We start from the raw sequence: 7072 nt of genomic DNA, 5'->3' as shown, positions 1-7072 counted from the left end.
ACTTGTTGAACTAGTCTTCATATTTCCTGTGCACTTTCTATGTTTCCTCAACATCACTCCCAACCTTCGGTTTTGGTTTCTTCTAATGTAATGATTTTATATATTTTTGAGAACTTCATACATAAGAGCTGCATCTACATCACTCATGCTCCTCCCTCTTGTCCCTAGCTCCTCCCATATCCCCTCCCAAATCCATGATCTCTTTACTGTTACATACATGTATTTCCATGAGTACTGGTCTCACCTTCCAGGGATGACAGCAATAGCCCATCTTGTTCAGGAGAGGGGGTCTCTTGGACTCCTCCAACCAACACCACAAAGGGCAATTTCCCTGGCACCAGGACTTTCTTAATCTATGGCTCTTGGGAGGATCACTATCATGCCAAGTGGGAAAACTTTAAATTAGTATACACTTACACATGCCAACATGTATGTGTGTGCATTTTGTCAATAATCAGTTGGGGTTTAATGGCCCCCATCTCTCTGAAGGATGAGTGTAGGCAGCCCTGCACCTGCCAGAGACATTCACTTGAAGATCTTGCCTTGAATGAAGGCTTTGCCCACATTTTGGGAAGCCCCATCCCGGGAAAAGGATTCTCAAACCAGTCTTGGGGTTCTTGGAAGCCAGGCTCCACTCTTTGCCACGTATATGATCCATAGTCCACATGCCAATCTGAACTCAGCAGAAAGGCAACCTCTCACCCTTGGGAGACTCACACCTGGAAATGGAGCTGCTGCTGGTGGTGACAGAGGAAATACTGGCAGAGGTATTCTTCTCCAGCGACGAGGTGGCAACTTGTGAAGGCCTGGAAAGCTCTTCAGGGGCAGTACTGAGTACCACAGGGACCAGCCATCCTTATCAAAGTGCTACCAAATGATGGCAGTGCCACACAGAGGGTGACCTCATGGGAGTGCTTGCACTTAAACTCACCAACACAAAGTTACACTTGGGCAGGAGAGTGGAGTCCTCAGGCTCAGCAGCCATTGCGTGCTCACATTTGTCCATATCCTCAAGAGCTTGGAAGGTGGCCCTTTTCCCCTTTCCACTCAGCCTTTGGCTTCTGCGTCTCTTTTCCATGGGGTATCTGTTTTAGGTTGGTTCTCTGTGAGTTTCTTAGCTTCAAGCTGGACCATCTCCTCACAGCTTCACTGGCCCCAAGACATCTCTGAACAGGGGTAGGTTAACGCAGATGAGGAACTAGCAGTTGTTACTGAGGAAGGTCTAGAGAAAAGAAGACTCAAAGACTCAAAAAAGAAAAAAAAAAAAGACACATAGAGCACAGCAGGATGTGGAGAATCATGACACAACATCAGACCCTGCTGGACACCCTCACATCTCCACCATCTATAAACCTCTATATATCAAGCCTCCATGTCAACCATTCAGCCAAGGTTTGGTCATTCATTTGAGTGAAATGGATTTCATTTTTAATAAATGGTAAATTGATATGTATGTAATCTTGTTTTAAAACAAATTTATGGTTCATTAGCAGTAAATATTTGATTGGCATATTTATATTGCAAGTATAGACATACTTTGGGTCATGTGAAAATTTTCTTGGTTGAAAACAGTTGTGAATGGAAAAAGTTTAAAGCATCCTGGTTCTTCACCACAAAGGAAGACTGCCTGCTGCTGTGTGGGTCACACAAAAACCGTGGCAGATTCATGATGGTCCTGGCAATCCACAGACCTAGGATAGAGATAGGCACTGGCACTGGGCTCCCATGGTTCCCAAAGTCAGAATGTACTACTAGGAAAATATCCCAGAGAAACACACACAACCATGTGCCTGCCCAGCCTCAGGCTATAAGCTATCCTGAGTCTAGGAGGGCCTGACAGAGATATAGCAGTGTACGTGGGGTGGCAGCCATGTGGTTCCCAAAGGGCCTGGTACCCAGCAGTTTATTCAGGATGACATCTCTCTGGACCACCTCATACACTGCTATATATCAGGAATTGCTAGATACACCACTCTCCTGCCATCAAATCCCCAAATATACTGCTAGGTACCAGGCCCTGCTGGACTTCTCTTCCCCCATTGCTGCAGCCCAAAATACATGTACTGTTTGGTATTCCTCCCTGCTGGATGCCCATAAGCACATTGCTTCCAAATTGCACTGCTATCTTTCAGGTATTGAGGGTCATCTCCAGCCACCTCTACATTTAACTTTTCAGAATCAGGCCTTGCTGAGAATCCCTTTCAGGACAGTGATCCACATACAATGCTAGGTATAAGACCTTAGAGGACACCCACCACTATAGCCAATTGGCATACACTACTAGTTACTAGTTACCATGAGCTGCTTGACAGTCCACCCCCAGCAATGCTCCACAGACACTACTATGTTCTGACACTGCCAGACACTCCATACCCACATATACTGCTAGGTATCATCCCTATTGTGCATCATCATGGTGCCTCTGCTCCACTAAACTGCTAAAAATCAGGCTTTGCTGGGTACCTTATCTCCCTGACAACCCACACCCAGTGCTAGGTACCATACTCTGTTGGATACATAACCCACTTCAGCTTCACATACAGGGTTATGTATAAGTTCCAGCTTGGTACCCACTTCCATACCACAAAAAGCGTTATATAAGGCCCTGCTATGGACACCATGTCCTACCGCCAAGCCCTACATATGATTTCTAGCTGTGCTGTTCACCACCTTCAACACGAGCTGTTCTCCACAACAGGCTGAAGATAGAGTCAGAGTGGAGTCATGCTACCTGCCTGACTGGCCCCAAGGGCACTGCAAAGCCGCATCTCTGCCTTCTCTTGGTCTGCCTTTGCTCCTATGGGCCAGTGACAACTTTCCCATGGGATTGAGTAAAGCTGGCCTCCACAGCTTCGTGATTCCTTTTTCTACACTCAGGCCACTGTGAAGGCTAGACCAGGCCCAAGAATCTTGTCTTCTCCAACAAGCTGGCCCCCAAGTGTGCTCAAAGATACCCTTAGCTGTGGGAGTCCCACACATTCCCTGAGGATTCAGCTTCATGCCAGACCCACTGAGCCTGGAACTCAGAGAAGGACCCAGGATCAGTGTGGAAGGTGTGAGGGGAGCACACAAAAAGTCAGAACACACAGCAAATTTGAAGTTCAGATAAAAATAATTTCATAGTATTATTACATGAGACACACTCTATATTAAAGGATGATTTGAGGGCTGGAGGTGGAGTCATATGGTAGCACACTTGTCCAAATCCTGAGTTAGGACTCCAGCAACCCTGACACTACAGAAACAAATGCATTATTTAACTAAAATTCCCATGTAGTAGGGGTTCTATATTTTATCTAACAGCCTTGCCTCTTTTCCTCTAGCACAGGGCTCTGCCAGGTCAAGAGCTTTGTTCTGGCTATGTTCACACTGGACTCCAAATGTCTATCTAGTTCCCTTAGTGTCCACATGCCAGATTCTTGTTCCTGGGGCAGAGGGACTACTTCATGATGCATTCTGGAAACTAAACGAATGCCAAAATCAGATGAGACTGTCACAAGAATAAAAAGATGCAGACTTTAAATATTTCTCATGAAACTACATGCAAAACACTCAACAAATATTAGCAAATATCATCCAATAACAAGGGGAAAGAATTATACAGCACAATCCAGGAGGATTTATCACTGGTACAAAAGACTGGTTCAACTCATAGAAATCATTAGCATGATCTATTATATCAATAGGCTAAGGAAGAAAAACCACATGGTCATAACAAATGTAGGCAAATGTCTCTGAAAATTCACAGATGACTGCTTGCGATGAACATTGGTGGCATATTAGAAATGGAGTTAAATTTCTTCAGCTTGATACAGAGTGTCTATAAGAAACTGACAGACAACATCATCAGAACTGGTGAAAACCTCAAAAGGTCTGTGTGACGATCACAAGCAAGGAAGTCCTCATTTCCCACATTTTCAACATCATGTGGAAACCTCATAAGAAAAGGAGCTAAGGAGCACTGACTTGGCAGTCAGAAGGAAAGGTGAGTGGACCACCTGCCAGCTGAACTGCTCCACTCCCAGATTCTCTTCCCAAAGACCCATTCCACTGCCCCACCCTCCCACCTCATTGCCCATCCCACTGCTGGCCCTGCTGCTAACCCCTATGGACTTGCACTGCTCAGGTGCAGCCACACCAGTCAGAAGAGCAGAGACCCACCCTGCTGCACCAGAGGCCAAGCTAACCATCAGGCCATTTCCCAACTTGGACAGAGACTCCCTACTAGAACAGGGAGCACACAGTCTTTCTGAAGAAGAAAAAACAGAAACCATTTTACAACAGAGGTAAAGGAGAGGAAATAAACTTCCTCCACTGAAGTGAAAGGCTGTGTTGTTTTGGAATCACAAACAAGAGGAGAGAATTGGACTCAGTGTCTTGTTCTTTCTTATCTTTCAGCAGAATGTAGAGCTCAAGCAGGACTAAAAGTTACGCTTTTGAAATGAGGTTCCATCTTTTCCTCCCAGAGGCAACTTGCCCATCTTGCCCATCTTGCCCATCGCCAAGTAACTGTCCCTAGGAGGTAAATTGCAGACAGAGAATACAGAGCTCTCTACTGGGCACTTACCATGGGAGCCAAGAAATGGCAAACTTCCATACCAAAAGGGACCATCTGAGAAGTTTAGACTCTGGGGCCCAGTAAGAGCCCTTCCCTCATATCTGTCTACCAGCATTTGTCCTGTGACTGCCACGAGCACCTGGGCTTCAGACATTCTACTATCCAAGAATGGTCTGCTCGTGGTTGGCCCTGGCTTGAGCAATGAAGGGCAGAGCTTTATTTATTTGTTTGTTTTATGAACTCTGCCTGCCCTTTGTTTTTACTGGGGAAACAAACATCAGAAAGTTACTTATAAATGACCTTCTGAAGGTTCACTGTCTGCGGAAGGCGCATGGAGGACCTCTTCCCTGAGGTACCACCTGACCTGAACAGAGTGCTCAACCCCAACTAAGGGGAGGCCTCCCTCCTGCAAACCCTTTGTCATTGTTGTTGTTCTCTTTAACTGAGCTTCCAACAGCTATTGCTCTTTCTAGCTGGTTTAATATCAATGTACTGTATTAAAAATTAATATATTTAATATAACAATATAGTCATATTTAATATATACTTCAAAATATAATATAAAATTGTATAGGTATATTATCCATATAAAGTTATAATGTATATCATATATTAGTAGACAAATTTATTATAAAACTAAATAAAATAATAAATTTATAATAATCATTTTTATTAATTTCATAAAACAAACCTTATGGGTACCAAAGATGAGATAAAAACCAATACATTAAGAATAGGTGACTTCCAGAATGACTAAGATAAAAAACACTGATGATAGCTTATGTTGGAGAGGATGTGGAGTAAGGAGAACACTCTTCCACTGCTAGTGGGAGTGCAAACTTGTACAACCACTTTGGAAATCAATAATGGCAGTTTCTCAGAAAATTGGGAATCAATCTACCTCAAGACCCAGCTATACCAATCTTGGGCATATACTCAGAGGATGCTCAATCATACCACAAGGTGTTGCAAGCCACAGAAATATGAAGTAGGAACTCAGCTGACCCATTAGAGCCAGGGGCTCTGGGGGAGGCTGAAGCCAAAACTCAAGAAGTTTTGGTGATATCGGCTGTTGAATGTATTAGCTGTTTCCTGAAGTGAATTTCTTGTGTGCTATTGTAGCCTTCCCATCTGGCTCCTTTCCCAAGAACTTCTAACAGTGTGGTTGATCATTTACTGGACACAACTTCCCCTGTACATTTGGGGTATTTGGATAACATCCCCCAGCTGTCTGTGAAAATAGTCACACAGTCAAAACCTGCTTCCCACAACCAGGTCTCTGTTCCTCTCTCCAATGTAAACTTAGAGGTCTGCCTTCCTGCCATTATCTTCATTGGCAGGCATTTGGTGAGTGTGAAGTGTCCAGGCAAACATATCTCATTTGAGACATTCTTAGACACCCAAGGACATAGAATCACAACATGTCTGAGTTTGTTGATTCACAGCCTTTAGATAAATTAGATAGATAGGGGAAAAGTGTGCCCCAAGCTAACCTCGCACTAACAAAGTCTTAATTCCTTTTAACTTTCACCTTGGTTTACTAATCAGCTTATTATTTAACCACACTTAGGAATGCAGCATTACCACAGATTCCCTTTTGCCTTCTTAGATTTTCCTAATTGATTTAAGGTCTCTCTCTCTCTCTCTCTCTCTCTCTCTCTCTCTCTCTCTCTCATTTTGACCACATTCCCTTTAAGAGTTCACTGAGGCTTCTACAAGTCACCCCCTCCATGAGCCATAAAAAAAGCCTGACAGTCACTGCCTGGTATAAACTCTTATCTGCTTTTATGACCCTAAAAGAAGTCAAGCCTTGTGACCTTGCTTTGGCCAGAGAATTGCTGATTGTATATGTATAAAAACTGGAAACTTCAGAGACTGGAGCAAGAACTAAGGTAGAACAGCAGAGAAATATATGAGAGAAGAGAAGGTGTAGGTTTAGGGTTAGCTTACATAGAATAATAAAATAAATGGATTGAAAGAGCACAGTGTGAATGGATTCATTTGGTATCCCTCAGGTTAGAATCCTGCTGCTTGTAAGCAACACACACACACACACACACACACACACACACACACACACACACACACACACTGGGAGAAAAGCCTTCAGGGAAGGTACCTGGGGGCCATTTGATAACACAGGCATTTGTTCAACTATGTTCATAGCACCATTATTCCTAATAGCCAGAACCTGGAAACAACCTAGATGCCCCTCAACCAAAAAAATGGATAAGGAAAGTGTGGTACATATATACAATGGAGTATTACTCAGCTGTGAAAAACAAAGACCTCATGAAATTTGCAGGCAAATGGGTGGAACTAGAAAAAAAAATCATTCTGAGCAAGGTAACCCAGATCCAGAAAGACAAACATGGTATGTACTCACTCATAAGTGGATATGAGGAGTAAAGTATAGGATAGCCAACATATAGTTCACAGTCCCAGAGAGGCTAGATAACAAGGAGGGCCAGGAGAGGGATGCATGGATTTCCCTGGGAAGGAGAAATGGAGGGG

At 43.7% G+C, this 7072-nt stretch overlaps 1 pseudogene; it reads right to left on the bottom strand.

The window, feature by feature from the left end:
• Window positions 1–525: 525 nt before the first annotated feature.
• LOC118584681 lies at window positions 526–4712 on the bottom strand (annotated as a pseudogene).
• Window positions 4713–7072: the final 2360 nt, after the last annotated feature.

This window comes from Onychomys torridus, chromosome 5 (genome assembly GCF_903995425.1).
Source record: "Onychomys torridus chromosome 5, mOncTor1.1, whole genome shotgun sequence".
In the NCBI taxonomy this organism is placed as follows: domain Eukaryota; kingdom Metazoa; phylum Chordata; class Mammalia; order Rodentia; family Cricetidae; genus Onychomys; species Onychomys torridus.
Note: the sequence above shows the minus strand (reverse complement) of the source record. Positions and strands in the feature narration are given on the sequence as shown.